The following is a 9,572-nucleotide window of genomic DNA, read 5'->3' on the forward strand; positions in this document are numbered from 1 at the left end:
CTTAGCTAAATGGTTTTATATCTACCAAAGAGACATGAACATGTGCTGTGGTGATCCCTTTCCACTTGAATTTTCTCCCTATATTTGGAAGGCAAAAGCAAAAAACATCTGTTCTTTCCTGCAGAGCTGACAACTCTCATTCTCTGGTTTAAAAATAAAAGGTCCTTATGGAAGCTTATAGATATAATGATTACCTGCTTCAAAAGCAGCTGGTGATTAATTGATCCAAATACATGCAAAATTAAGCCAAGAAACGACTCCCTGAGGATGAGGCTAGTATACCCCCAACGCTCTGGTCATTTCCAAGACACCCATAAAAAGTAGCAGAGGATAATAAAGAAAATGTAATGCCAGATGAGAAGAGTCAACAGCTGAGAAACAAGGGCCTGTGTCAATCTGGATTCAGTCTACCATAAGATAGTTTCCATGTGAGCTGCCTAGAGAAAATCTGGTTCACTCTGGCCCACTATCACCCTTCACCCAGCCCCCAAGGAAGGGGGCCAGATGTTCAACCATTAAATGAGTACACCATATTAAAACAGAAACTAGAAAACCTCATAAGGAAAGGCCCTAAGTCCTGTAATATTTTTAGAGACCTGTTTTACTCTGTATATAATCTTAAAGCTCTAAATATCCAAACAGGAACAACTAGCAAAGACACTCAGCTGTGAATCAGTAGATGTAGCTTCCATTTCCGGCTCTGAATGAATTACAGAATGACCTTGAGAAAGTTCTTCACCTCTTTCTCTACCTCTGTTTCCCCATCAGTTATAAGGTTAAGTTAAATCTACTGATTCCTTTTTTTTTGAACAATGCCAACTGAATGAGATAAATTTATGGAAACTGCTACACAAAAAAAATATAAGTTCTGGTCACTGGCCAATTATATACAACCATCAAATACAAAATAGGTGACGTCCACATTAAAATGACTAACTACACTTTTTCTCTGAACAGTAAAAAAAAAAAAAAAATCTGCCTGGAGATGTCAACAAACCTCAGAGGCTTTCTGTTCAGGACCCCATTAAAAGCCCCAAATTTTGTGTTTGTAAATACTTAGTAAATTAAAATAAAGTGCAACTTCTAAGAAGACACTTTTTCTTTTAAACAGAAAACAAACCTCCCACTATTTAGAGTCCTGTGATCTTTCAGGGTGCTATTCTGCCCTCCTCTGTCAAGTCTTCTTTCCTTACTCCCTACTAAAGAGATGAGCCAACCACTGCATCCTTGATGACCCCAGCATGTATAAAGGGGGGGAATGATGACCCCAGCACACTTACTCAGCATATATAGAGGGGGGAAAATCTATACACATTTTAAGAAAGGAAAAAACTGTATTAAAATTGGAATACTCAAGTCACCTTTGACTTCCGCAATTACAAATGATACAATAGAGAAGGTAACAAACATTATCAGTATATGCTGAGTACTATATTGTTTTTTTAATTGTTGGAGATTCACTGAGGGTACAAGAAACCAGGTTACACTGATTGCATTTGTCAGGCAAATTCCCTCTTACAATTGTGTCTTTCTCACATAAAGTATAAGGACACTTGCACTAGACTGTTTATTGCAGCTCAATTTACAATCGCCAAAATGTGGAAACAGCCTAAATGCCCACCAACCCAGGAATGGATTAATAAGCTGTGGTATATGTACACCAAGGAATACTATTCAGCCATTAATAAAATGGAGACTTTACAGCCTTTGTATTAACCTGGATGGAAGTGGAACACATTATTCTTAGTAAAGCATCACAAAAATGGAGAAGCATGAATCCTATGTACTCCATTTTGACACGAGGTCAATTAATGACAATTAAGGACAAGGTGGGGGTGGGGAAAGGAAGAACAGATGGAAGGAGAAAGGGGTGTGGGGCCTTGCTGAGTACTACAATTTTAATACACATTTTTTTCCTTTATTAAAATGTGTAGACATTTTTTGGCACGCTTTGTGTGTGTGTATATACACACATATAGGTATAAAAACATTTCTGAGGAACCTCTGTAAGTTGACCAGCCAAGGGACTGTAACAAAGTGCTCAACATACAGAGGTGGTCAACATAAGGAACTAGGCCTACTGTGTGAATATGTACATGAGGGGCACGTCCAGTCTAGGAAAATTATACCAACTTAAGAAGGTGGTCAATGTAGGCAGGTGGTCAACTATGGTCAGCTACAGGTTAACATTCTACTGCATGTATACTCCTGTGTACTGCACTTATTTCATGTCACCTCTTCATTTAGTGAGTGAACTACAGGAAGCAAGAACTATAATTTAAGGGTCTGTGTATTATATACCATCTAGCATATTGCTTGACACAATGTGTGTGTATACACATATATATAAATATGCATACATATGTATATATCTCACACCCACATACACACAAATATACTTATCTACATGCATATACAGATGTGTGTATATACATATGTGTGCAAATATATATATATATTTGCTAAATGAATAAATTTCCAAAGTCTTATGTTACATTAAAATTATTAGTCATTAATACTAATGATGGAGAATGTTAATGAATTATTTTCATTTTCAGAAAAATGTACAAATGAATGCTACCTAGATAAAATGCATGATTTCTTGCCAACAATCAATTCACAAAAATTAACTCAAAAACTTTTCAATCTTCTTCTATTAAAAATGTCTTTTTTGCTGCTGTTTTGCATTATTCTTATAATTTATCCAGCGGGTATAAAACTACAAACATCCCTTTTAACTGAATCTACCTGACAGAAGGGTGGAAAAGAAGTACAAACAAAACAAAACAAAAAAAATGAAAGTGTCTGTGAAATGAATAGAAAGTGACTTTTCAATGTAAACTTCTACAAATTCAAAATAAAAGTCGACAAAAGAAAATAAAGATGTGGTCAATGAAAGGAGCTATTTAGCCTGTTACAAAGTCATCCTCATGGAAAAATTTCATGTATGTTTTATAAACTGTAAACACAATGGATTTTGAAATTTTTATATTGTACTTGAAATTTTTAATGTAATATATCACAAGCATACCAGCACTCAGATAAGTTTCATTTTTTTCTTATTCATTAAACTCTAACACTCTATTTCATTCAATAAATAAAAGTAGATGTTAAGTAAACAGGAAACAAACTCACACTTTACCAGTGGGCTCTCAGGGTAAGGCCCTGGGACCTGTAAACCTGTATGCAATTATCAACTTATCCTCTCACAGTAAACTGACTGCTGGCTGTGCTTCATGCTGCTTTGAGTGCAGAGTCTATAAGAAATGCTAAGGAGGAGAGGTATCAGTTGGACCAGACGTGTTTTTGGCCCTCTCATCTTCACTATCAGCAGTGTACATCCTGTTCCAACTGGACCATGAAGCCAAATGAAAATTATTCCTTTTTTTGTTGTTGTTGTTTTTTGTTTTTTTTTTTGTCGAGACACAGTTCTACCCTATGCCCTGAGCAGAGGGCAATGGCATCGTAGCTCACTGCAACCTCAGACTCGGGCTGTGGGCATCCTGCTGCCTCAGCCTCCGAAGCCGCTGGGATTACAGACGCTCGCCGGGCGCCCGGCTGGGTTTTTCCATTTTTTTCATGAGTCGGGGTCTCACTCTCGCTCAGACAAGCCTCGAACTCCTGAGCTCAAGCAATCCTCCCGCCTCAGCCTCCCACAGTGCTGGGATTACAGGCGTGAGCCACCCTGTGGCTCAGTGAGTAAGGCGCCAGCCCAATATACCGAGGGTGGCAGGTTCAAACCCAGCCCCGGCTGAACTGCAACCAAAAAATAGCCGGGCGTTGTGGTGGGCGCCTGTAATCCCAGCTGCTTGGGAGGCTGAGGCAGGAGAATCGCGGAAGCTCAAGAGCTAGAGGTTGCTGTGAGTCCTGTGTACATCATGACACTCTACTGAAGGCGGTAAGGTGAGACTCTGTCTCTACAAAAAAAAAAAAAAAAAATTTTCCTAGATTTTATTTATTTATTACTTTTCTAAAAGTACATATTAGATTTTCCTGTTGTGACCACTTAATCTTGAGAAGTAGTAGCTCAAATCTGTAATCCTAGCACTCTGGGAGGGAGAGGCAGGTGGATTGCTTGAGTTCAGGAGTTCCAGACCAGCCTAAGAAAGAGTGAGACCCTGTTTCTACTAGAAATAGAAAAAATAGCCCGCAGTTGTGGCAGGCTCCTATAGTCCCAGCTACTCAGGAAGCTGAGTCAAGAGGATCATTTAAGTCCAAGAGTTTGAGCTTGCTGTGAGCTACGATGATGCCAGAGTGAGACTCAAAAATAAATAAATAAGTAAATAGAAGTAGTAGACCCCTGACTCCTGCCAGACAGAAGCTACGTGTTACATGTACATGTTCTACACTTACATACACACATATGTATTTAAAAGGGGTTAGCAATCACCTTTGGATAGTACCTGAATAAATGATTTGTGCCTCCCGCGCTGAACCTTGTAAAGGGAACATGAACCATTGTGTTCTTTTTAATGCCCTGGTGATGAGGAAGGGAAGAGAAGATTGATGGTTTAACTAACAAGGCAAAAAAGGAGTCTATATGTTTGGCGTGACTCAATGGACAGACCATCCTTTCCTTGAGATGACTCCAAAGAGACACAACTAAGTCGTTCGCTATGAGACCTTGGAAGAAAATAAGCACGTCCAAGGCATTTCTCCAAGGAGGCTAGCTGGGCAGAACAGGATTCCTCATGAAGCGACCTGCCACTAGCAGGTCTCCGCCTTTCAGAACCCTGAGAGGAGGGTGGCAGGAGGCCCTGATTGGCAGACGACTTGCGACCTAGGGGCTAGCAGCAGGGTGCGCTCACCTGTGAACACTTTCTGGAAGCCATCTACAGCCGCGGGCGCCCCAGACCCCTTGGCGACCACTGCTGGAGACACCCCACCGCCGCTTCAGTCCGCCGCCACACAGCGCTCCAGCAGGTGCGCAGAGCCTCCCGCCCGGGGCGCGTGGGCATCCAGCTCCTCCGTCCGGTCTGCAGAGCGTCTGAGGCCCCCGAAAGGCCACCATCGGCACAGTGCTTTTTGGCTGGGGAGGCCGCGGAGGTCCGGGCAGTTCTGGGCCCCCGGCACAGGGGGGCTCCAGCCGCCTCTTGATCCCAGGGCTCTGGCTAGAGGACGGAGAAGGCGAGTGATTGGGCGAGCTGAGCTGCCGGGTGGTGGTCTTGGTGTATCAGGGGGTTATGAGTGGGTAGGGCTTGAAGCAGCCACAGGCTGGGCGCGGGGCTGCCGGGCAGGAAGGCACGGTCGGGGTGCCAGGCCGTCGCGACCCCTCCTCCGGCTGTCCCTCCAACCTCTGCGGGGCCTCTTCTCCCACCTCCCGGCCCCACTCCTCCCCCGGAGAGCCGCGGAGGGCATCCTCAAAAGAATCCTCCTCGCCCTCCTCATCGGTGTCCCCAGCCCTGTGCTCGAAGGCTCCGGCCGCGCTCTCCCCCGGTCCAGCCTCGGGAAACGGGAAGGCGGAGGACCAGGGCGAGTCTTTGGTTGAGGGCTGGGCCTCTGGAAGGCCAGGCGCTCCGGAGGCGCGGAGAGCGCCGGGGGTTGGCGGCTGCCCGGCCACCGGGGACTTAGCGGCCAGGCCCTAAGGGCCAGGCCCTCATGCAGGTCCAAGACGGCGGACAGCGGCTGCTCTGTGTCCACTCGGTCCGGGGCTTCCGCAGCCCCGTGCGCCGCGGCCCCAGCAGGAACTGTTCCAGGCCCAGGAAGGCCCCGGGCTGAGGGCAGGTGGCGGTGGGGGGCGCTGCCGGCTCCTCAGAGTCCTGCAGAAGCAACAGACGCTGCTGCTGCTTCCGCTGCTCTGCTTCAGGCGGATCGCCTGCTGGATGTCTGAAAGCAAATCCTCTTGCTCTGTAGCTGAGTGAAAGCTATAGATGTCCGTGTCCGAACCTGAGCTGGTTCTGTGTCCAACCTGAGCCCCTGCTGCAGTTTCCAAATCCCCTGCAATCGCCCGGATGCCCACCCTGGTCTTGGCGGGCTGGACCCCCCAGACCGGTCACCTCAAAAGGGTCAGCACACTTGGTATTCGACAGACGGGTCTCGTCCGCCGAGAGCCTGAGGTCCGGGGTCTTGGTGAGCATGGAGTGAGCCCTGTCCAGCTCGCGGGTCTAGCACGTCCTCGCGGGAGACCCCCGCGCTTTCCCCCTTGGACAGGTTCTTCCTGATCCGCAGGTTGGAAAACACCGAGGCCCTGGAGTCCGACTGGCTCCTCTTCTTGCCCAGCTCCCCGCCGCCTCCTCCCCTCTTGCCCCGGTGCCTGCCCAGAGCCTTCTTGCCCCCGCTCCCCTTCTTTGTGGCTTCCACATCCCTGGGCCCCACAGCTTTTTTGGCGCCGGCGCCGCCGCAGCCTTCATGCGAGGCATCACCTGCGCTCCTCTTCAGCTTCCCATCCTGGTTCCAGATGTTGCGATTCCAGAGCTGCGCCACCGCGCCCCGGGCACTCAGGCCAGCCCGGCCCCCTCCGCCCGAGCTCGGCTCCGCCCTGAACCTGGGCGGGAAACACGTCTCTTCTATCTGGGGGACTTTAATTTCCACTGTGCGAATCCAACGCATTGTGCCCGCCGGAAGAACTCCAAGTTTCAAAGCTCCTGGCCCTGCCATGTGAAAAGTTAAAGGAAAAAAAGGAGAAAAATTTACATGGCGAAATACTGAAGCCAAATTTCAGATTAGAGGTGCCATCAGATCCCGGCTACATACAGGATCCCACCCCCCTTCCTCTGCACGGCTCTTCAGTAAATGTTTGTTGAATGAATGGATTGTTCTGTTTCTGAAATAATTGATGGTCCCCCTGCACACTGTTAATGTGCTGGAACATTTGGTTCAGGAAAAGTTTCTACACAGGGCGCTGCTTTTATGTTTCAGACTGACCCGGCTGCTCTGAGAGAGGACATTAGCTGTCATTTCCAAAGTTGGTTTATCCAATTTTTTTTTTTTGACAGACAAAGGAGAAGTGGGGGAAGCAGCAAATACTAAGATTAGAGTTGATTAAAATGCTAATCTTCAAATTCTATGTGTTTTCCACATAATAAATTAAACAGCATTTGTATTCAAAAAGGGTGCATATACTTTAACTCCCAGGAGGTCAAATTCATCAATATTAAACATGTCACTATCGTGACCACCTATAAAAAGGGGGAAAAAAAGAACAGAAAGGAAACACCCTTGGTGCAAACACGCAAAATCAGATGTAATGCTATAAACTACTACTTTCCCAGTCAAAGCCTTGCAGTCACATTCTGTCCTGTAACACTCTGGCTTCAATATTAGCTTAAACACTTCTCTTCATTGTACATTTTACGACTATTTTAATTATTTGTGAAAATTAGCTATCTATATATTTTAAGTATTTATAAAACATTATTGATATCTAAAGAAGCTTCAAGCAGTAAATCAAGATTAAAGTGGCATTAATAAATGTTGCAGGTACTTAACTTGTAGGTTTGCTGTTAACCACTTTGAAAATATGGATGGCTATCCAACTTGCTCAAATTTCTAAAGTGACCCCATGGAGAAGAAAGTACTACATAGTATACAATGGAATTTAAATATGCAAAAAAATGGAGGGTATTCCTTTGAATGTTGTGAACCAACATTTTAAACCTCCCTCTTTAACCATCTTTATCAAGAACAAAACAAAACAAAAGGCTGGTTCTATAAGTCTCTCATTATTAGCCTTTTTCAAATTTATGTTTTTAAAAATACATGTAACTTAAGGGCAGGCAGCCAAATGTCCTCAGGTGGCCCTTTAAAGTAAATGTTTTGGAGAAATCCACTCTAGTAACTTTGCCACGATAATATCCCAGTCTTCAAGGGATTCCAGAAAACTTTAAAAGCCTTTGTTTCACCTCTTTCAAACACTGTTCTTTCTTCTAGAATCCAGGCTCCTCAGAGGGCACAATTTGCCTGTGGCTATTAGAATTTTCTGCTTCTTTGAGTGCTGAGACACTTTGCATCTTGATTTTTGCTCTTTCATCAACAGAGCATTTCTGATTCTGAACCATTGGTTTCCTTTTTGTCTTCTGTGATATGTTCTAGAAGCACAAAAGACAAAGGAAGGGAAGAGGGAGTGAGAGGGAAGGAGGCTGCTGATTTTTTTCACATCCTTTGACTACAAACCAATAGGTGACAGTTGTACAGCAGGTCACAGTTGACAAAGCTTTATTGCATGCAAAGGCTCATTTGAAATGGGTATCAAATATAGGTAAATACTCTCAACCCAATAACAATTAATGCATCAACTCAGGCTCAGTGAGGCTAACAGATTTGTCCAAGGTCATATATCAGAGCAACACTTGAAACTACAGACTTGGATCCAAAATTATAACAAACAACACCACATACTTTACTCTGAGGGGCAGTGGTAAGGATATCATTAAGGCTAACTATAAAGCTTTGCCAAAGCATTCCTTGGTTTTCAGTAAGTATTTAGTAATCCCCAAGAAACCTGGAACATGGCCTAAGTTTAACTCCATTTGGTTCAGTAAGAATAGCACATCTGTAATTGTTATATACATTTAACAAATAAGTAGAGGTCCTACCTTGTGCCTGGCTACATCCTAGTTACCAGGATACAGAAGAGAAATAGGAAATGGGACAAGTCTCTACATTCAAGAAAGTGTAATTATGGGTAAAAGTCTTCAGTGTTACTATCCCAAGTGGTCATATAAAAATATGCATATAAAAACAAAATGTTGTGCTACCAATTTTCCAGCCAAGGAAATTGGATATGAACTTTAAAAATAAAATTAGTAAAAGTAGGTGGAAAAACTCATATAAACAAATATTGAACTTTAGTTTATAATATGTATGCTGGTGTAGTTCACTTGAGTGTACTCATCTCTGCACCTTACCCTCAAAATGCATCAAAAAATAAGATGTTTTAATGAGTACACAAATATATCATAAAGAAAATATAATAAAATGTTAATTATATAATTTATGTGGCAGATATATGGGTATTCACTATGAAATTCTTTCAACTTTTTCTCTTTTTTTTTGCAGTTTTTGGCAGGGGCCATGTGTGAACTCACCACCTCCGGTATATGGGGCCATTGCCCTACTCCTTTAAGCCACAGGTGCCACCCTCTTTTAACTTGTTATATATTTGAAAATGTTCATGCTACACTGTTGGGGAAAAAATGAGTTTTAAGAATGTATGAAATTTATAATGAATGCACAATCCTCCACTCCTTCTCCCTGTTACCTGTTTATCTGAATTACACGTCATTTCCTGTCTTCTTGCAGTTCTCTTCCTTCTCCATTACTCTCATATTTGACTGTAAAATATACTGAAATGTTTCTGATACTTGATTTTTATTTTGTTTCATTTTAGCCTCTTTCTGCTTCATCTTGTTGGAATTTTTTTTGAATTTCCGACAGAACAATGAGTCGGCCTTTTAAGTATCTAACTCATTTTTTTTTTCCAGCAGGTAAATGATTTTCCCCTTCAAAAATACAAGTTCTCTGCCTTGATATCAACTACCAAGTTATTGCATCCAAACTCCACCTCCGTCCTGACGTGGCTCCTGCACCTCTTACAGGAGAGGCTGAACCCACTCTCCTGTAAGAACAGTGCA

General features: G+C 43.6%; 1 pseudogene; it reads right to left on the reverse strand.

Annotated features, from left to right (window-relative positions):
• Window positions 1-4,725: 4,725 nt before the first annotated feature.
• LOC128579035 (formin-2-like) lies at window positions 4,726-7,895 on the reverse strand (annotated as a pseudogene).
• Window positions 7,896-9,572: the final 1,677 nt, after the last annotated feature.

Source organism: Nycticebus coucang, chromosome Y (genome assembly GCF_027406575.1).
Source record: "Nycticebus coucang isolate mNycCou1 chromosome Y, mNycCou1.pri, whole genome shotgun sequence".
Classification (NCBI taxonomy): Eukaryota; Metazoa; Chordata; class Mammalia; order Primates; family Lorisidae; genus Nycticebus; species Nycticebus coucang.